Source organism: Oncorhynchus clarkii, chromosome 22 (assembly GCF_045791955.1).
Source record: "Oncorhynchus clarkii lewisi isolate Uvic-CL-2024 chromosome 22, UVic_Ocla_1.0, whole genome shotgun sequence".
NCBI classification, from domain to species: domain Eukaryota; kingdom Metazoa; phylum Chordata; class Actinopteri; order Salmoniformes; family Salmonidae; genus Oncorhynchus; species Oncorhynchus clarkii.
This window is the reverse complement of record NC_092168.1, coordinates 1,579,670-1,602,946: the sequence shown is the minus strand read 5'-3', so window position 1 is coordinate 1,602,946 and position 23,277 is coordinate 1,579,670. Positions and strand designations below refer to the sequence as shown.

General features: G+C 40.4%; 1 protein-coding gene across 1 annotated transcript in view; it reads right to left on the bottom strand.

The window, feature by feature from the left end:
* The window catches only part of LOC139380472 (dachshund homolog 1-like), a 310,374-nt gene that overhangs the window by 218,107 nt on the left and 68,990 nt on the right, over positions 1-23,277 (bottom strand). The gene's annotated exons all lie outside the window — the stretch shown is intronic.

Sequence of the window (23,277 nt, the reverse complement as noted above, 5' to 3'; positions counted from 1 at the left end):
AACAAAATCTTTCTCTGAGCAATTTTATTATATTATAAAATAATTACATTTCTCTATTTTTTAAGCATGCATTCGGAAAGTATTCAGATCCCTTGACTTAAATAAAAAAAAGAAAAAATACGTTAGCCTTATTCTACAATGGATTACATTTTCTGTTTTTTTCTCATCAATCTACACACAATACTCAATAATGACAAAGCAAAAACTGCAGTTTTTTTTGTTTTGCAAATTTATAAAACATAAAAATCTGAAATATCACATTTACATAAGTGTTCAGACCTTTACTCAGGACTTTGTTGAAGCATCTTTGGCAGCGATTCCTCGACATAATTTTCTTTAGGAACGTAGTGAAGTAAAAGTAGGCAAAAATATAATTTTTTTATTTATTTTTATTGACGGATAGCCAACACTCAGACATAATTTGCTTAGTGAGTCCACCAGATCAGAGGCTGTAGGGATCACAAGTGTGTGAAGTGGACAATTTTCCAGTCAAAATGTAATGGGAACTTTTGGGTGTACGGGAAAATGTATGGAGTAAAAAGTACATAATTTTCTTTAGGAACGTAGTGAAGTAAAAGTAGGCAAAAATAGAAATAGTAAACTAAAGTACAGAAACAACAAAAAAACTACTTAAGTACTACTTTAAAATATTTTTACTTAAGTCATTTACACCACTGCCTGTATTTGGAGAGTTTCTCCCATTCAGCTCTGCAGATCCTCTCAAGCTCTGTCAGGTTGGGAGGAGAGCGTCACTGTACAGCTATTTTCAGGTCTCTCCAGAGAAGTTTGATCGGTTTCAGGTCCGGGCTCTGGCTTGGCCACTCAAGGACATTCAGAGACTTGTCCCGAAGCCACTCTTGCATTGTCTTGGTTGTGTGCTTAGGATCGTTGTCCTATTTGAAGGTGAATCTTCGCCCCAGTCTGAGCGTTTTCATCAAGGAACTCTCTGTACTTTGCTCCATTCTTCTTTCCCTCTATCCTGACTAGTCTATCAGTCCCTGCCACTGAAAAACATCCGCACAGCATAATGCTGCCACCACCATTCTTCACCGTAGGGATGGTGCCAGGTTTCCTCCAGATGTGACGCATGGCATTCAGGCCAAAGAGTTCAAACTTGGTTTCATCAGACCATAAAATCTTGTTTCTCTACACCTTAAACAGACAGGTGTGTGAATTTCCAAATCATGTCCAATCAGTTGAATTTACCACAGGTGGACTCCAATCAAGTTGTAGAAGCATCTCAAGGATGATCAATGGAAACAGGATGCACCTGAGCTCAACTTATAGCAAAGTGTCTGAATACGTATAATATAATAACAATAATATAACATATAATATGTAAATAAGGTATTTCTGTTTTCTATAAATTTGGTAAAATGTTGCTTTGTCATTATGGGGTGTTGTGTGTTAGATTGATGAGGATAAAAAAATAATAATAATGTAATCCATTTTAGAATAAGGCTGTAACGTAACAAAATGTGGAAAAAGTCAAGGGGTCTGAATACTTTCTGAGGTGAAAGTGCAAGGTGCACTGTAGCTCAGTATTTGAATTATTGATTTTATACAGTCATTATTGCTCTTTATCAAGCGCCTATTGTTTTGGTCAAAATTACAGAAGCTCAGTACATTTGGATCCATCATTCATGGGACAGCAATATTCAAATATTGTCTCTGAATTTCAAACACATCTCGGAAAGCTATTTTTGGTGTGTCTTTGGCTTACAAATCTGTGTAAATGTCTAGCTGAAAAATAACTCTATCCGAGGGTTAGGTTTTCAGAAGACTGAGGCAGGGTTTCCTTTCACTTCTTACCTTTTATATTTCTTTTAACAATTACCTAAATGTTAATGCCAAAGACACAGCAGAATGGCTTTACAGGAGGTGTTGAGTGTTCCTGAATGGTCCAGTCTCTGTCCTGACCTAAATATGCTTAAAAAAACAGAGACAATGTTTGAATATTGCTGTCCATCAATAATTCCCAACCAAATTTGGCATGGGTCCCCAGATCCTCAAAAGGTTGTGGACTTCAGGAAACAGCAGAGGGAGCATCCCCCTATCCACATCGATGGGACAGTAGTGGAGAGGGTAGTAAGTTTTAAGCTCCTCAGCGTACACATCACGGACAAACTGAATTGGAGGCTGAAGAAATTTGGCTTGTCACCAAAAGCACTCACAAACTTCTACAGATGCACAATCGAGAGCATCCTGTCGGGATGTATCACCGTCTGATACGACAACTGCTCCGCCCACAACCGTAAGGCTCTCCAGAGGGTAGTGAGGTCTGCACAACGCATCACCGGGGGCAAACTACCTGCCCTCCAGGACACCTACACCACCCAATGTCACAGGAAGGCCATAAAGATCATCAAGGATAACAACCACCCTAGCCATTGCATGTTCACCCCACTATCATCCAGAAGGCGAGGTCAGTACAGATACATCAAAGCAGGGACCGAGAGACTGAAAAACAGCTTCTATCTCAAGGCCCTCAGACTGTTAAACAGCCACCACTAACATTGAGTGGCTGCTGCCAACACACTGACTCAACTCCAGCCACTTTAATAATGGGAATTGTGGGAAATGATGTAAAATATATCACTAGCCACTTTAAACAATGCTACTTAATATAATGTTTACATATCCTACATTACTCATCTCATATGTATATACTGTACTCTATATCAACTACTGCATCTTTATGTAATACATGTATCACTAGGCACTTTAAACAATGCCACTTTGCTTACATACCCTACATTACTCATCTCATATGTATATACTGTACTCTATACCATCTACTGCATCTTGCCTATGCCGTTCTGTACCATCCCTCATTCATGTATCTTTATGTACATATTCTTTATCCCTTTACACTTGTGTGAATAAGGTAGTAGTTGTTAGGTTAGATTACTCGTTGGTTATTACTGCATTGTCGGAACTAGAAGCACAAGCATTTCGCTACACTCGCATTAACATCTGCTAACCATGTGCATGTGACAAATAAATTTGATTTGATTTTGAGGTTATACAGCTGCACCATCGAGAGCATCCTGACCGGTTGCATTACCGCCTGGTATGGCAACTGCTCGGCATCTGACCATAAGGTGCTACAGAGGGTAGTGCGTACGGCCCTGTACATCACTGGGGCCAAGCTTCCTGCCATCCAGACCTATCTAATAGGAGTATAAAATTGACCCCTGTATATAGCCTCGTTATTGTTATTCTTATTGTGTTACTTTTTTATTACTACTTTTTATTTTATTCTACTTGGTAAATATTTTCTTCTTCTTGAACTGCACTGTTGGTTAAGGGCTTGTAAGTCAGCATTTCACGGTAAAGTCTACACTTGTTGTATTTGGCGCATGTGACAAATAAAGTTTGATTTGATTTGAAATTGACTGAGCTGGAGTAATTTTGACGAAAACAATGGATATACAGTATGTTTCCCTAAGGTCCGTAGAATCTGATTTAAAATGATTCATAGTTGTAATGGCTGCCAAAGGTGCTTCGACCAAGCATTAACTCTGGGGTGTGAAGACATACACAATCAATTCATCCTCATGTTGTATTTCTTATTCATTTGGAAAATGTTCTATAATTTGTCTTTCACTTTGAAAACGTGGAGTAGGTTGTGTATATTGATACGTTTTATTTTAAGGCAGCAAAAATGTGAACACCGTGCTATAGGCTTTGACTAGGGACTGTAAGTAGAGATCATTATAGCCCATTTGTTTAGGCATTGATCCCGTACATAGTATATCATTGTTCATATGAAAAGAAAGAAACCCAGATGGATTCACCTGGTGCCCTATAGGATTATATGTTCAGGGCGACTGTAAGAACCAGCAATCACTGTATGAGTGTATCTCCTTACACGAAGCCACGTGTACATAAAGAGACGAAAATAATCCATGTGTCATTAAATACATTTAAATTCACTGATTCAACAGTAATCCCAATAAAGCCAGTAGCTCTTCCTTAAAAACATGAAATTGAACTAATCTGTTTTCCGTCCCAGTGACTCTGTACTTCGCTGCCTCTCTCAAACGGCTCAAAGATTAAAGGCAATATCAAAGAAGTGGAAACCCTGAGTCCTTGAGATTAGTGTTAAATTACTTAATCCTATAATAGATTGAGTTTTTTGCAAAATAACAAGTACCTCAAACGCACATTATTACTGCTGTCAAAAGCAAAAGCCAGACTAAGTGTTACAGGCGGATCCAACTGTTCGGAGGGCCTTGCTGATTTAATGAAACATATACACTGAGTGTACAAAATATTAAGAACACCTTCCTAATATTGAGTTGCACGCCCCCTTTTGCCCTCAGAACAGCCTCAATTCGTTGGGGCACGGACTCTACAAGGTGTTGAAAGTGCTCTATAGGGATGCTGGCCCATGTTCTTGGCTGGATGTCCTTTGTGAGGTTGACCATTCTTAATACACATGGGAAACTGTTTAGCGTGAAAAACCCAGCAGTGTTGCAGTTCTTGACACAAACCAATGCACCTGGCACCCACTACCATACTCTGTTCAAAGGCACTTAAATAGTTTTGTCTTACCCATTCACCCTCAATGGCACACATACACAATCCATGTCTCAATTGTCTCAAGGCTTAAAAATAATTCTTAAACCCGTTTCCTGCCCTTCAATCTTCACTGATTGAAGTGAAGGTCACATCCATAAGGGATCATAGCTTTCACCTGGATTCACCTGGTCAGTCTATGTCATGGAAAGAGCAGGTGTTCATAATGTTTTGTACACTCAGTGTAGATAACATAATGCATTGTTGAGCCACATAACAAAGTGCAGGGTCTGAGCCCAGAGACAGCAATGTATATATATATTTAAAAAAAATAAAAATAAAGGTCATATTTTGAAGAGATATGGGTTTTTTTGTGTGTGTTTTTTTACTTGTGTGTTATAATGTGTATGAGAACTTGAAACCAACTAACAGGAGGGGCTAAATCCATGTTGATGAGTCATTGTCAAAGATTTGTCCCCAATTTTCCCTCTCGCTCTCAGCATGTACTTAGCAGATGATAAAATAATACAGTACTAGGAGCAGAAAAACAAGATCTAGTTTCAGTCTCCCTCTCTCCCTTTCTCCCTTCCTCTCCTGCTTCAATTGAAAATCAACACCGAACTTGTTGTCCAATCGCTTGGAGGACATTTATGAACGTTTCAACAATACAAATCCCCTCGTCTTACATCAAAAAGAAGACCCAATTAATTTCCGATCTCTATCCAAGTTCAAAGGCTAACTTAAAGTGATACTTCAAAGACAGAGCACAATCAAAGACACGCAGCTGTTAAAACAATCTTTTGTTAGTTCACTGTCTTCAAACCAGACTCTTCACAAAATCCCCCAAAATGAAAAGGGAAACAATCAAATAAGTAGCATTCGATCATTTCGAGTGGAAGGCTTTGGTGTCTCGCTAAAAATAAATGTTCCATCAAAGATTTACAACTATTTACAGCCTGGAGAGGTAGAGTACAATAAGCCTGTATCTTGCTGCAGGGAAAACAAATATGCCAAGGGCTGGAGGTGCACTACAGTATGTCCCGACCCCAAAGTGAGGCGTTTTGACAAATAAAGCGCCTATTTATGAAGGCTACATTGTTATAGTTTATGTTTATACCCTTGTGTTTTCCCTACACAGGGCTCTGTATCACCACCGTTTACGCCTGTATAATGTACTGGGGGGGGGGGGGGGGCAGAGCTTTGTCAGTCCACTGACTTAGCTAAAAAAAATTCTCCTGATATGCGTTAGCACCTTGCCTTTAATCCGACTCCAATGTACATTGTCAAGGGTCACAGTTAAGATAGAGAAAGGGGGTGTCAATCAAAGTGAGGTCAAATTATATAGCCAGACCCCATTAGAGTTTAGAATGGAGTGGCAAGGTCAAGCACGAGTCAATCAAATCATTTAAGGACTGTTACAATTATTACATCCCTCTTGTTATGGAACCTGCTCTTACATTTAGGCCAATTTAGGTGGATGGGTTAGGGTTTCTTTCGTAGGATTGTGTTTGCTTTTCATGTAAAGTGCAATTGTTGTTGTTTATTGATATGTTCATGCAGGACTCCCTTCTTGAATAAAGGTTAAATTAAAAAAACATGACTAATACCTTGACAGCAAAGGGAATAAGAATGTGAACTAATGGCGCCTGGTGGTAAAGGTTTGATTCCATTCTGAGAGTTCTATAAATGGACTTTTAAAGATATTTTGTTTCATCGTATAAAACAGTGCTCTGACAGAACCATGCTGGCTAGACCACGGCAATACGTTTATGAGAAACTTACGACCAGCAAAGAAGGAAAAGGTGTCATCTTTACGGATACGGTCGTCTCCACCTGTCTCTTTGTTAAAGGATAATACGGTAGAGGTAGTACAGGGACAGGACATACTAATACGCACATAGTATTACTATCTTCATATTTCATAAACAAATTAATGGTTTTCTACTAATGTGAATAAACTGGTGCCATATGTTTTATACCAACTCCCTTTCAGTGTTGGTGTAGGTAGGAGAGCAGTGGAGAGAAGTTACCCAAATCTGATCAATCAGGGTCATAAGACAATAATGATTGAGGCTGACATTTTACGCGGGGGAAAATATAAAATACAATCCCACTACATGACCTATGGATGACCTTGGTCCTTGTGGATGATTTTGGGGATGATGGAGTCTGAAAAGTACTAACCTGTATTTGAGAACATCCACAGGACCGGACAGAACCCACATGTGAAAGAAAAGAGAGAAGCAAATGAAATAGTAATTAGCCATAGTTACATGTTAATTACATGTTATTGATACTCATTGTCTACAAGTATACACAAGTTACATAGTCATTTTAAGTCTATGAGACATATACCTATTTTCTACGCAACTAAGTGAAGAAGAGTGAACACACTGCTGCAGACACACAGGTAATGATTGTGCACTTCCACAGTAAGAGTATTTCAGATTGCATTATACCATGCATTACCTCTCAGATGAGTGGTTATATGGAATAAAAGGTGTCTGTTACATTTGGGAATTATATCTCCACCGACAACGTAGTCCAAAAGAAAAGAAAAAAGTTGTAAAACACTTTCACTCCCACTGTTTGTAAACACCAGTGTCACTGTGCAACCTTGTAGCACAGCGGGTCTTACTTTACACATCTCCAGCATAAAGTGGGAGGTACAGTTGAAGTCGGAAGTTTACATACACCTTAGCCAAATGCATTTAAACTCAGTTTTTCAAATTGGTGACATGTAATTAGAGTAAAAATTCCCTGTCTTAGGTCAGTTAGGATCACCACTTTATTTTAAGGATGTGAAATGTCAAAATAATAGTAGAGAGAATTATTTATTTCAGCTTTTATTTCTTTCATCACATTCCCAGTGCGTCAGAAGTTTACATACAGTGGGGCAAAAAAGTATTTAGTCAGCCACCAATTATGCAAGTTCTCCCACTTAAAAAGATGAGAGAGGCCTGTAATTGTCATCATAAGTACACTTCAACTATGACAGACAAAATGATTAAAAAAATCCAGAAAATCACATTGTAGGATTTTTTATGTATTTATTTGCAAATTATGGTGGAAAATAAGTATTTGGTCAATAACAAAAGTTTATCTCAATATGTTTTTACTTACCCTTTGTTGGCAATGACAGAGGTCAAACGTTTTCTGTAAGTCTTCACAAGGTTTTCACACACTGTTGCTGGTATTTTGGCCAATTCCTCCATGCAGATCTCCTCTAGAGCAGTGATGTTTTGGGGCTGTTGCTGGGCAACACGGACTTATAACTCCCTCCAAAGATTTTCTATGGGGTTGAGATCTGGAGACTGGCTAGGCCACTCCAGGACCTTGAAATGCTTCTTACGAAGCCACTCCTTCGTTGCCCGGGCAGTGTGTTTGGGATCATTGTCATGCTGAAAGACCCAGCCACGTTTCATCTTCAATGCCCTTGCTGATGGAAGGAGGTTTTCACTCAAAATCTCACGATACATGGCCCCATTCATTCTTTCCTTTACACGGATCAGTCGTCCTGGTCCCTTTGCAGAAAAACAGCCCCAAAGCATGATGTTTCCACCCCCATGCTTCACAGTATGTATGGTGTTCTTTGGATGCAACTCAGCATTCTTTGTCTTCCAAACACGAGGAGTTGTGTTTTTACCAAAAAGTTATATTTTGGTTTCATCTGACCATGTGACATTCTCCCAATCTTCTTCTGGATCATCCAAATGCTCTCTAGCAAACTTCAGACGGGCCTGGACATGTACTGGCTTAAGCAGGGGGACACGTCTGGCACTGCAGGATTTGAGTCCCTGGCGGCGTAGTGTGTTACTGATGGTAGGCTTTGTTACTTTGGTCCCGGCTCTCAGCAGGTCATTCACTAGGTCCCCCCGTGTGGTTCTGGGATTTTTGCTCACCGTTCTTGTGATCATTTTGACCCCACGGGGTGAGATCTTGCGTGGAGCCTCAGATCGAGGAAGATGATCAGTGGTCTTGTATGTCTTCCATTTCCTAATATTTGCTCCCACATTTGATTTCTTCCAACCAAGCTGCTTACCTATTGCAGATTCAGTCTTCCCAGCCTGGAGCAGGTCTACAATTTTGTTTCTGGTGTCCTTTGACAGCTCTTTGGTCTTGGCCATAGTGGAGTTTGGATTGTGACTGTTTGAGGTTGTGGACAGGTGTCTTTTATACTGATAACAAGTTCAAACATGTGCCATTAATACAGGTAACGAGTGGAGGACAGAGGAGCCTCTTAAAGAAGAAGTTACAGGTCTGTGAGAGCCAGAAATCTTGCTTGTTTGTAGGTGACCAAATACTTATTTTCCACCATAATTTGCAAATAAATTAATCAAAAATCCTACAATGTGATTTTCTGGATTTTTTATCTCATTTTGTCTGTCATAGTTGAAGTGTACCTATGATGAAAATTACAGGCCTCTCATATTTTTAAGTGGGAGTACTTGAACAATTGGTGGATGACTAAATACTTTTTTGCCCCACTGTACACTCAATTAGTATTTGGTAGCATTGCCTTTAAATTGTTTAACTTTGGTTAAATGTTTCGGGTAGCCTTCCACAACCTTCCCACAATAAGTTGGGTGAATTTTGTCCCATTCCTCCTGACAGAGCTGGTGCAACTGAGTCAGGTTTGTAGGCCTCCTTGCTCGCACACGCTTTTTCAGTTCTGCCCACAAATGGTCTATGGGATTGATGTCAGGGCTTTGTGATGGCCACTCCAATACCTTGACATTGTTATCCTTAAGCCATAACTTTGGAAGTATGCTTGGGGTCATTGTCGATTTGGAAGACCCATTTGCAACCAAGCTTTAACTTCCTGACTGATGTCTTGATATTTTGCTTCAATATATCCACATAATTTCCATCCTCATGATCCCATCTCTTTTTGTGAAGTGCACCAGTCCCTCCTGCAGCAAAGCACCCCCTCAACATGATGCTGCCACCCCCGTACTTCACAGTTGGGATGGTGTTCTTCAGCTTGCAAGCCTCCCCCTTTTCCTCAACATAAGTATGGTCATTATGACCAAACAGTTCTATTTTTGTTTCATCAGACCAGAGGACATTTCTCCAAAAAGTATGATATTTGTCCCCATGTGCAGTTGCAAACCGTAGTCTGGCTTTTTTATGACGGTTTTGGAGCAGTGGCTTCTTCCTTGCTGAGCGGCATTTCAGGTTATGTCGATATAGGACTCGTTTTACTGTGGATATAGATACTTTTGTACCTGTTTCCTCCAGCATCTTCACAAGGTCCTTTGCTGTTGTTCTGTGATTGATTTGCACTTTTTGCACCAAAGTAAGTTCATCTCAAGGAGACAGAACACGTCTCCTTCCTGAGCGGTATGATGGCTACGTGGTCCCATGGTGTTTATACTTGCGTACTATTGCTTGTACAGATGAAAGTGGTACCTTAAGGCGTTTGAAACTTGCTCCCTAGGATGAACCAGACTTGTGGAGGTCTACATTTTTTTTCTGAGGTCTTGTCTGATTTATTTTGAATTTACCATGAGGTCAAACAAAGAGACACCGAGTTTGAAGGTAGGTCTTGAAATACATCCACAGGTACACCTCCAATTGACTCAAATTATGTCAATTAGCTTCAGAAGCTTCTAAAGTTATGACATAATTTTCTAGAATTTCCCAAGCCGTTTAAAGGCACAGTCAACTTAGTGTATGTCAACTTCTGACCCACTGGAATTGTGATACAGTGAATTATAAGTTAAATAATCTGTTTGTAAACAACTGTTGGAAAAATTACTTGTGTCATGCACAAAGTAGATATCCTAACTGACTTGCCAAAACTATTTAACAAGATATTTGTGGTGTGGTTGAAAAAACTAGTTTTAATGACTCCAACCTAAGTCTATGTAAACTTTCGATTTCAACTGTATATATTTGGGAAGAGAGGCGTTGTAATATATGATATAATTTCCACTATCTACCAAAAGCCATGTGTGCGTGTGAACCTGTCTTTTTCAGTGTAAGTGTGTGTGTTCTTCTGTGCCTGTCAAACTGCCAGTGTCTGTTTTTGCGTGTGCGCGCGCCTGCCTGCCTGTCTGTCTGTCTGTCTGTCTGTCTGTCTGTCTGTCTGTCTGAGCGTGCGTCTGTGTGTGTGTGTATATGTGTGCGTGCGTGCGTGTGCCTGCTCCACTCGGAGGACTGTCACACAATAGGGAGAAAAAGGCCTGCCGAAGAATAACAAATGACTTCATGGCAAAACAGCCATTGAAATTCTTTCAGTATGTGGCATTAACAACAACTGAACAAATAGAGATAAGAATGTTTTCAAAGGATTTGAAATGAGATTTCTCCTCTCTCCCTTCCTCTCTACCCTCAGCTTAAAAGCTCAACAAAACAAATGGAGCTTATTACTGAAGATTACCTTACACTGGACAGAGTAAACAATGTCTTTCTCTCCGCGATACAAACTATGTGCGATTTATAACAGTTAGCAATCATATCCACCACAGCCTTAGATAAAGGAAAATATATGCTGGCCAAGAGTTTAAAAATATAAATAGTTTAAATGGGCCGGTTTCCATAGCAAACATTGATAGGGTAAATAACATTTTGTTATTAACTTCAGAAGTTTTACTTGAAATTAACGGAATAAAAGTAACTCACTCACTTGAGTATATATAATAACACTATTACTCTCTGCCACAGTTTCAGCAAAAGCTTTTTTATTTATTTAACTAGGCAAGTCAGTTAAAAACAAATTCTTATTTACAATGACAGCTTAGGAACAGTGGGGTAACTGCCTTGTTCAGGTCGGGGATTCGATCTAGCAACCTTTTGGTTACTGGCCCAACGCTCTAACCACTATGCTACCTGCCTCCCCTAACAGATGGAATGCAACCACTCAAATACAGAGACTATACTAAGAATGCCAGGACTGACCATCTATGAAATCAAAACGATAGTTTTAACCATGTTTTTAGTGGAGGTTAACATTTACTTTGTTTCCAAAATTGGAGTAAAACAAGCTTATATTTGGGGTTCTGGTGGGGTAGGACAGTTTAAGCTAATGAGGCATTTGTACTTTATATTATTCAATAATCAATGGATTCATGTCATTAATTTATTGGTCCAACAATGTACGGCGCAACTATGGATTGCCCCTTTGACAGGATGTGACATTCATACAGCAATTGAACTTGATCCATTAACCTGCCCTCTAAAAATGTCTTGTCATGACTCAACTTTAACAGTGAAGAGGCAACTCCTGGATGCTGGCCTTCTAGGCAGAGTTCCTCTGTCCAGTGTCTGTGTTCTTTTGTCCATCTTAATCTTTTATTTTTATTGGCCAGTCTGATATATGGCATCTTCTTTGAAGCTCTGCACCCCGGAGTCGCCTCTTCACTGTTGACGTTGAGACTGGTGTTTTGCGGGTACTATTTAATGAAGCTGCCAGTTGAGGACTTGTGAGGCGTCTGTTTCTTAAACTAGATACTAATGTATTTGTCCTCCAGCTCAGTTGAGTTTATTTTAAGAATGTGAAATGTCAGAATAATAGTAGAGAGAAAGATTTATTTCAGCTTTAATTTATTTCATCACCTTCCCAGTGGGTCAGAAGTTTACATACACTCAATTAGTATTTGGTATGTTTGCCTTTAAATTGTTTAATAACTTGGGTCAAACATTTCTGGTAGCCTTCCACAAGCATCCCACAATACGTTGGGTGAATTTTGGCCCATTCCTCCTGACAGAGCTGGTGTAACAGAGTCAGGTTTGTAGGCCTCCTTGCTCGCACATGCTTTTTCAGTTCTGCTCACAAATTTTCTATAGGATTGAGGTTGGGGTTTTGTGATGGCCACTCCAATACCTTGACTTTGTTGTTCTTTGGAAGTATACTTGGGGTCATTGTCCATTTGGAAAACACATTTGGGACCAAGCTTTAACTTCCTGACTGATGTCTTGAGATGTTGCTTCATATATCCACATAGTTTTCCTTCTCATGATGCCATCTATTTTGTGAAGTGTACCAGACCCTCCTGCAGCAAAGCACCCCACAACATGATGCTGCCACCCCCGTGATTCACGGTTTGGATGGTGTTCTTCGGGTTGCAAGCCTCCCCCTTTATCCTCAAAACATAACCATTTTCAATATGGCCAAACAGTTCTATTTTTGTTTCATCAGACCAGAGGACATTTCTCCAAAAAGTATGATATTTGTCCCCATGTGCAGTTGCAAACCGTAGTCTGGCTTTTTTATGGGGGTTTTGGAGCAGTGGCTTCTTCCTTGCTGAGCGGCCTTTCAGGTTATGTCGATATAGGACTCGTTTTACTGTGGATATAGATACTTTTGTACCTGTTTCCTCCAGCATCTTCACAAGGTCCTTTGCTGTTCTGGGATTGATTTGCACTTTTCACACCAAAGTACGTTCATCTCAAGAAGACAGAACGCGTCTCCTTCCTGAGCGGTATGACGGCTGCGTGGTCCCATGGTGTTTATACGTGCGTACTATTGTGGGGGTCTACTATTTTTTTGGAGGTCTCGTCTGATATCTTTTGATTTTCCCATGATGTCAAGCAAAGAGGCACTGAGTTTGAAGGTAGGCCTTGAAATACATCCACAGGTACACCTCCAATTGAGTCAAATGATGTCAATTAGCCTATCAGAAGCTTCTCAAGCCATGTCATCATTTTCTGGAATTGTCCAAGCCGTTTAAAGGCACAGTCAACTTAGTGTAAATAATGTAAACTTCTGACCCACTGGAATTGTGATACAGTGAATTATAAGTGAAATAATCTGTCTGTAAACAACTGTTGGAAAAATTACTTGTGTCATGCACAAAGTAGATGTCCTAACTGACTTGCCCAAACTATAGTTTGTTATCAAGAAATGTGTGAAGTGGTTGAAAAACAAGTTTTAATGACTCCAACCTAAGTGTATGTAAACTTCCGACTTGAACTGTATCTATATATCTTTAGAGTTTAATTCAGGAGATAGTAACTTGTTAAACAACTTTTCCTGTGGTTCCCCAAATTCCTAATGAGTTAATTGTTACATGATTAATTTAATCGAGTAACAATTAAACATAGTTAGTTGATCAAATAAATAAGTCATCCGATGAATGATAGTCCACTGTTCTGAGAATATCCAGCAAAATGGTTCCCTTGTCCCACATTTTGGCTTTATAGATGTGGTCACCTAATTCCACCGGTGGAAACAATGCTACTGCAACATGTTAACACCATCTTTTCATATAAAATGAGAATACAATTATTTCAACCTCACATGTGAAGGTAAAATTCCATTTTGAAAGAGAGATTTTTACAGTCTGAGTTTTGTTACATGTGGAACTGCAAGTTAAAAACAATCACGTGGAAGTTTTGAACTTAAGAAACTGCAAATATTTTTTCAAAAGTGAATGTTTTTCCACATGTGAAAATGCAATTCAACATGTGAAAGTGAGAGTTTTCACATGTAAAACTGCATATCTGATTTGAAACTGAAATTCACATGAGGTGAAAACATGCTATTCTCCTCACATGTGAAAAGGTGGTGTCAACATATGAACTCTCAATTTAATGTGATTTTCACATGTGAAACTGCAAATGTTTTCTCGTTCTGGCTAAACAACAACAGTAATTGTGTAAAGGTGGGGATGCAGGGCTGTGTTCCCAACAAAACAACTACAAGTGTCTTGTTCTAGTTCCTCAACAACAGCTAGGGGAGCTCCAAAAACAACTTATAGTTGAAGACTCTTCGTTGAGTCATAAAAGTGGATTGAAATAACTGTGCACCCTTTGGCGAGGTGTGTGGCCACTTGGAAAAGCCAGTTAGACCTCTCACTCAAACCCTTGTCATTTTATGTTTTATGCTGCTGCTACCCAAAATGTTCCAAGAATATTCTTATCATGTTAATGAATGTATCCAGAGTATTTTCAGATTTTATTATCAACAAATGTGGTGAAAAATACAGTAAATGTCAAATCAACAGTGTAATGTTTGGATTCAGTTGTGTCAGGTGAAGTGTTGTGTCCTCAACTTTAGTCTAATCACTTTCCCGTAATATTCTTGAACTGTTCCCTTTTAATTGCTACCTTGGTTATGTTTTCCATATTCCCGTAAGAAACATTTTAATTTACCCCTTTCCATATAGGCCGAGGGTGTAAGGGGTTTAACAGATTCAGGAATTTACTCGTTTCTTCAACTAATCCAATAATATTACTCTGACATGTCACTGCCTTGGTCTGGAGGAAAGATTGAGAGATGGAGAGAAGAGATGGAGGGATGAGGAGATGGAGAGATCCCTCCCCTCTCTCTCCTGTTCGCGTGGTAGCAGTGGCTGTGCAAAGTCATTGGTCGGTGGGATCAGGTGTAGCTAGCTAGCCTACAGTATGATTTATCTTCAGATCCAGACAGCAACATGTGTAGGGCTCTGAGCTACAGCCCAACACAGCCGCAGATTTATCATCTTACCCTGCTAGGTCTAACAATCAGACGTTAAGCAGAACAAAAGTCCATTCCAAATAAATTCCCACTGTATTTGTGCTGCGATTTGATTTACAGGCCTGTGGGGAGCCACCATTTGGTAGCACAAGAGGCGACAAGAGGTAGGTGGTGTCTGGGAAGACTGTGTGTGTGTGTGTGTGTGTGTGTGTGTGTGTGTGTGTGTGTGTGTGTGTGTGTGTGTGTGTGTGTGTGTGTGTGTGTGTGTGTGTGTGTGTGTATGAGTGCATGCACAGGAGGGGGCTGGGCGAGGGGGACGGTGGGGGTGCTCATGTGCCAGATGTGTTTATTGGTTCACAGTGATTTATTGAGTGAGCTTCATTTCACTGAATGTTCTCAGATATTTATTTCCCTAAAGGCCCCCCACAAAGATATGAACAGGCCTGCGTCCACATATGTCATCATGGGCCATTTTACACCGTCAGGAGATTTCTCTCCAACTAAGAAGGGGAAGAAAGGACAGAATGAAAGAGAAGGAGAGGAAGAACTGGACAGATAGAGAGAGATATATATATATATAGAGAGAGATTGGGGAGGAGAGAGGAGTAAAATGAAAGGGGAGGGAGACAAAAAGATAGAGACAAAGTGATAGAGAAAGAGAGAGAGAGAGAGAGAGAGAGATATTTAGAAAGAGAGAGAGAGATTTAGAAAGAGAGAAAGATTTAGAAAGAGAGAGAAAGATTTAGAAAGAGAGAGAGAGAGAAAGAGAGAGAGAGAGAAAGAGAGAGAGATTTAGAAAGAGGGAGATTTAGAAAGAGAGATTTAGAAAGAGAGAGAGATATTTAGAAAGAGAGAGCGATTTAGAAAGAGAGATTTAGAAAGAGAGAGAGAGATTTAGAAAGAGAGAGAGAGATTTAGAAAGAGAGAGAGAGATTTAGAAAGAGAGAGATTTAGAAAGAGAGAGAGAGATATTGAGAAATAGAGAGAGAGAGAGAGAGAGCGAGAGAGACAGAGAGAGACAGAGAGAGAGAAAGAGAAAGAGAGATTTAGAAAGAGAGAGAGAGAGAGAGATTTAGAAAGAGAGAGAGAGATTGAGAAAGAGAGAGAGATTGAGAAAGAGAGAGATTGAGAGAGAGAGAGAGAGATTTAGAAAGAGAGATAGAGAAAGAGAGAGAAAGAGAAAGAGAGAGAGAGATTTAGAAAGAGAGAGAGAGATTTAGAGAGAGAAAGAGAAAGAGAGAGAGATTTAGAAAGAGAGAGAGATTTAGAAAAAGAGAGATATTGAGAAAGAGAGAGAGAGATTTAGAAAGAGAGATATTGAGAAAGAGAGAGAGATATTGAGAAAGAGAGAGAGAGAGCGAGAGAGAGAGATAGAGAGAGAGAGAGAGATTGAGAGAGAGAGAGAGAGATTGAGAGAGAGAGAGATTGAGAGAAAGAGAAAGAGAGATTGAGAGAAAGAGAGAGAAAGAGAAAGAGAGAGAGAGATTGAGAGAAAGAGAGAGAGAGAGAGAGATTGAGAGAAAGAGAGAGAGAGAGAGAGAGAGAGAGAGCAATGTAAAGAAAGAACACATTGAAGAACCTTTTTGGTTCCAGGAAGAACCCTTTTGGTTCCACATAAAAACCCATTTGAGTTCCACGTAGAACCCTTTCCACAGACAGTTTCAGTTCTACTTGGAACCAAAAAGGGTTCTCCTAAGGTGACAGCTGAAAGAACCCTTTTGGAACCCTTTTGTACTGATGATCAACGCACCTTTCCATCGGTGTAAAAAATGGAAATGGCATCTTTGAATATGGCTGAATAGTTTTGACTGTTCATTCTTCCTCCACTCTCTACCCCCTGCCAAAAATGTACTAACACTACATACATAATTGAAGGAACGCCATCACCAACTCTCTCATATAGGGCAGTCTTATTTCAAAGAACTCCACAGTTTGAAGATGGTCACAGTTATTTTATAATGTCATAATTATTGACTCCTCAAGCACACATCGAGCTCAGCTTGAGCTACTCAAACAAACATACCCAGCTGTTAAATAAAGGTCACTTGGCAACCAAAACAAAAGTGATTCAATGATTTTACTTCTCTTAATCAACCCCCTATACTGTATTCTTAATTCATCTTTTCATTTTGGCATAGTTCATTTAGACCTAACTGCATATTGGTCCATCATATTCTGGTTTTACCAGTGAAAAAAGTTGTGTCTAAATTGCTACAAGATAAACTATAGAATGGTCATCATTATAGCTTCTCAGCAAAGAATATGATGGACCAATATGCAGTTAGGTCTAAATTAAGGTTGTTTAAGAGAAGCACAATCATTCCATCACTTTTCTTTTGGTTGCCAAGTGACCAGAAGTTACCCATTGTTACCTCACAAGTTGCTGTCAAACAGCAGGTTACCAGGTATTTGATAGGAACTTGTGTGGTAGCAATGGATACCTTCTGGTACTTACTTCAAAGTATTCCATACAATTGATAACTGACCAAATGCTGAATTGTGGTTCTTGCTTCAATCCCATAGAGACAAAGAAGCAATTCACAAGGAATTACTGTACAAACACCATCTTATTTACAATTGAATTAGCAGGCAAGACCTTGTCATTCGTGAACTTAGTGTAAAATGAAGTGCTACCTTTTATTACTAGAAAGTCCAGATTCAGTGTGTCCAATCATCTCCATGAAGGTTAAAAGACCATCGCGTCTAGTGTATTCTTATTCTGTCAGGGTGCTGAGTGGCTGAGCTAGTGATGTGACAGGAGTCTTTCATTCTCCGTGACACCGGACGCGCTCATCGACATCTCTATTATTCCTCCATCTCCTTTCCTCTCATCTACACCGCCTCCTCATCCCTCTCCACTTCTCTATCCACATGTACTCTCCTCTATCTGACTTGCCTAGTCAAATAAAGGTGAAATAAATCCTCTGTTCTTCGGAAGAACTCTGCTTCCAGCAAGGACACTAAACCCATACCCCTACTTACACACATTTACTTCTACCCCTCCAATTCCTTCAGATAAAAAAGGGCTAGTAGGTACCTACCGTCGCATCGCCACACTCAGAGGTGAGCCCCTAAGCCTTGACCTAAGGTCAGTTGGGTGAGTATTGTTGAGTAGGTGGGTTTAAGTAAGCTGGTCTTTTACCAGTGCTTCAAGGAACCATATAAACCTACATTAGTGAATGAAGGATCATATCTCAAGCGACTTATACCCTTTTCACACGGACCTAAACTGTACTGTGCTGGCTTTAATATTATCCTATCACATTGTCCTTTCCAGCACGGTTCCAGGAACTATGGTGGATGCTTAACCAGGCCAGCACAGATTGGCTCGGCTCAGTAGTGTGATCAGGGGATTAGAGTCACTATGGTGGATGCTTAACCAGGCCGGCACAGATCGGCTCGGCTCAGTAGGGTGATCAGGGGATTAGAGTCACTATGGTGGATGCTTAACCAGGCCAGCACAGATTGGCTCGGCTCAGTAGGGTGATCAGGGGATTAGAGTCACTATGGTGGATGCTTAACCAGGCCGGCACAGATCGGCTCGGCTCAGTAGTGTGATCAGGGGATTAGAGTCACTATGATGGATGCTTAACCAGGCCAGCACAGATTGGCTCGGCTCAGTAGGGTGATCAGGGGATTAGAGTCACTATGGTGGATGCTTAACCAGGCCAGCACAGATTGGCTCGGCTCGGCTCAGTAGTGTGATCAGGGGATTAGAGTCACTATGGTGGATGCTTAACCAGGCCAGCACAGATTGGCTCGGCTCAGTAGTGTGATCAGGGGATTAGAGTCACTATGGTGGATGCTTAACCAGGCCGGCACAGATTGGCTCGGCTCAGTAGGGCAACTAAATATATGACAACTAAATAACTTCATCAAACTAATAAATACAATTCCCAATGACTATTTGGTGAATAAACTGAATCATAAACCACAAAACAATCCTCATTCCAATAGAATTAATGTCCTGTACAGCTAGAGCCCATTGATTGCTTGTCAGAATGTGCAAATGTCAATATGCAAAAATGATCACCATGCCATCTCCCCGCTGCTGACACCAAAAAAATGACCAACTTGACTCTCATCATTATAATTTTTTACGGAGCAGATGGACCACCAACACTACGGCCAATAATGGGAAAAAAACTCCCTCACTTTTGGAAAATGAATCTACATCTAAATGATCCAGTTAAGCACATCCACCCATAATTTGAATTGGACCAGTTAAGACCCTGTTCTTTGCATATCAGCTAAGCCCTGGCATTAAAATCCGCTCGTGCACTTTCTTCTCTGACCCCTGAGTGCACCTCTTTTTTGGGTCATATCTTCATTACCATAGTGCAAGCTCAGAGCCCTGTTTCTAGGGTGGCTTTAATTAATGTCTGTTTATAAAGGAGGGGAGCCACAGGACTGAGTGCACGTAATGAAAACTATCGGTTTACGATGGCCTCAACTAAATATTTGATTTCCTTTTTACACAATAATTTAAACATTTAGACATGACCTTAACATTTCACAGACATACTGTAGATCCACAAGACAATACATGACCAGGGAATGATTTACTGCACAACAGTCAGAAAAAAAACAAGACCCACATGTTGCCACCATATCAGTACTTATCCATATTTGTTCAATGTTTTGTTTATTTCTGATATTGTTTCTTAATTACTCTCTTAATCAACAGCCATTGGTTTCAGGCATTGTTTGTTTCCAATGCTTGCAAGACTCTGCCCCAAATTTCATCAAATTGTGCTATGTTGTCTGTAGCCAGATTTATTTCAGTATTTCAAGTTGGAGGATCCTTTGGCTTCTCGTGTTTAAGTGTTTTAGCTTCTTCAATACAATTGAGGAAAAAAAACGAAGAAAATAAGAGAATTGCCCAACCCATTGTAAATCACACAGTGCCCCCATGTCTTGAAATCTTTTGGATTTTGTGGCATTCCTAGAAGGTATGGAATATTGAGTCGTTTTCTGATTTACACTGCCATTGTGTTATTGTTTTTTCTGTGTATGTCTCTGGTGTTGTAGATTCTGTACAGTATTTTGTACTGAATTAAATGTAAATGTATAACTTACTGTAATTTCGTAAGTTACACTACTTGACCAAAAGTATGTGGACACCTGCTTGTCAAACATCTCATTCCAAAATCATGGGCATTAATATGGAGTTGGTCCCCCTTTGCTGCTATAACAGACTCCACTCTTCTGGGAAGGCTTTCCACTAGATGTTGGAACATTGCTGCAGAGACTTGCTTCCATTCAGCCACAAGAGCATTAGTGAGGACGGGCACTGATGTTGGGCGACTAGGCCTGGCTCGCAGTCAGCGTTCCAATTAATCCCAAAGATGTTTGATGGGGTTGAGGTCAGGGCTCTGTGCAGGCAAGTCAAGTTATTCCACACAGATCTCGACAAACAATTTCTTTATGAACCTTGCTTTGTGCACGGGGGCATTGTCATGCTGAAACAGGAAAGGGCAAGCCTCACCCTTTTTCCTCCAAACTTAACGATGGTCATTATGGCCAAACAGTTCTATTTTTGTTTCATCAGACCAGAGGTAATTTCTCCAAAAAGTACGATCTTTGCCCCCATGTGCAGTTGCAAACTGTAGTCTGGCTTTTTTATGGGGGTTTTGGAGCAGTGGCTTCTTCCTTGCTGAGCGGCCTTTCAGGTTATGTCGATATAGGACTTGTTTTACTGTGGATATAGATACTTTTGTACCTGTTTCCTTCAGCATCTTCACAAGGTTCTTTACTGTTGTTCTGGGATTGATGTGCACTTTTCGCACCAGTACGTTCATCTCTAGGAGACAGAAAAAATACTTATTTTTCACCATAATTTGCAAATAAATTCATAAAAAATCCTACAATGTGATTTTCTGATTTATTTTCCTCATTTTGTCTGTCATAGTTGAAGTGTACCTATGCTGAAAATTACAGGCCTCTCTCATCTTTTTAAGTGGGAGAACTTGCACAATTGGTGGCTGACTAAATACTTTTTTGCCCCACTGTATTTGAGAATGATAGAGAAGGGAAAGAGTGAGAGTCACCAAAGCAGCTCTTCCACACTCACTGCTCCTGTATGTGTGTGTGATCCCGGGGCCGACGACAGAAGCCGTGGCCCCCACACCCGAGGGAGCACCAATGAGAAGTAAGCATTTCCTTGAACATTCCACAGGTCAGAAAAACAATTTGCCCTGAGAAAAATGTTTCTAAATGCCTACGATGCCACTCAGAGGGGAAAGAGAAAAAGAGAGAAACACAAAGCACTGTGCTTTACACTGCTTGTGCTAGACACACTCAACGCAAACAATACACACATTTACTGATTCAATTTACAAATTAATAATATAGTTAGCAGATAAAAAAATACATGCTAAAGTTGATTAAAACACTACATCCCATTTATTCTGAGTTGACCAGGAACAATATCAGCAACAGAATGCTTTCTCAAGCTTGAGTAAATTGTAGATGACTGTTAATCAAGAACGCAGTGTGATTGCTATAACTTACTTCATTACCCTGTAGAGATTGTATATTATTTATTTCACCTTTATTTAACCAGGTAGGCAAGTTGAGAACAAGTTCTCATTTACAATTGCGACCTGGCCAAGATAAAGCAAAGCAGTTCGACACATACAACGACACAGACTAACACATGGAGTAAAACAAACATACAGTCAATAATACAGTATAAACAAGTCTATATACGATGTGAGAAAATGGGGTGAGATAAGGGAGGTAAAGGCAAAAAAAAAGGCCATGGTGGCAAAGTAAATACAATATAGCAAGTAAAACACTGGAATGGTAGATTTGCAGTGGAAGAATGTGCAAAGTAGAAATAAAAATAATGGGGTGCAAAGGAGCTAAATAAATAAATAAATAAAATAAATACAGTAAGGAAAGAGGTAGTAGTTTGGGCTAAATTATAGGTGGGCTATGTACAGGTGCAGTAATCTGTGAGCTGCTCTGACAGTTGGTGCTTAAAGCTAGTGAGGGAGATAAGTGTTTCCAGTTTCAGAGATTTTTGTAGTTCGTTCCAGTCATTGGCAGCAGAGAACTGGAAGGAGAGGCGGCCAAAGAAAGAATTGGTTTTGGGGGGTGACCAGAGAGATATACCTGCTGGAGCGCGTGCTACAGGTGGGTGATGCTATGGTGACCAGCGAGCTGAGATAAGGGGGGACTTTACCTAGCAGGGTCTTGTAGATGACATGGAGCCAGTGGGTTTGGCGACGAGTATGAAGCGAGGGCCAGCCAACGAGAGCGTACAGGTCTCAGTGGTGGGTAGTATATGGGGCTTTGGTGACAAATCGGATTGCACTGTGATAGACTGCATCCCATTTGTTGAGTAGGGTATTGGAGGCTATTTTGTAAATGACATCGCCAAAGTCGAGGATTGGTAGGATGGTCAGTTTTACAAGGGTATGTTTGGCAGCATGAGTGAAGGATGCTTTGTTGCGAAATAGGAAGCCAATTCTAGATTTAACTTTGGATTTGAGATGTTTGATGTGGGTCTGGAAGGAGAGTTTACAGTCTAACCAGACACCTAGGTATTTGTAGTTGTCCACGTATTCTAAGTCAGAGCCGTCCAGAGTAGTGATGTTGGACAGGCGGGAAGGTGCAGGCAGCGATCGGTTGAAGAGCATGCATTTAGTTTTACTTGTAGTTAAGAGCAATTGGAGTCCACGGAAGGAGAGTTGTATAGAATTGAAGCTTGCCTGGAGTGTCCAAAGAAGGGCCAGAAGTATACAGAATGGTGTCGTCTGCGTAGAGGTGGATCAGAGACTCACCAGCAGCAAGAGCGACATCATTGATGTATACAGAGAAGAGAGTCGGTCCAAGAATTGAACCCTGTGGCACCCCCATAGAGACTGCCATAGGTCCGTACAGCAGACCCTACGATTTGACACACTGGACTCTATCAGAGAAGTAGTTGGTGAACCAGGCGAGGCAATCATTTGAGAAACCAAGGCTGTCGCGTCTGCCGATGAGGATGTGGTGATTGACAGAGTCGAAAGCCTTGGCCAGATCAATGAATACGGCTGCACAGTAATGTATCTTATTGATGGCGGTTAAGATATCGTTTAGGTCCTTGAGCGTGGCTGAGGTGCAGCCATGACCAGCTCTGAAACCAGATTGCATAGCAGAGAAGGTATGGTGAGATTCGAAATGGTCGGTAATCTGTTTGTTGACTTGGCTTTCGAAGACCTTAGAAAGGCAAGGTAGGATAGATATAGGTCTGTAGCAGTTTGGGTCAAGAGTGTCCCCCCCTTTGAAGAGGGGGATGATCGCAGCTGCTTTCCAATCTTTGGCAATCTCAGATGACACGAAAGAGAGGTTGAACAGGCTAG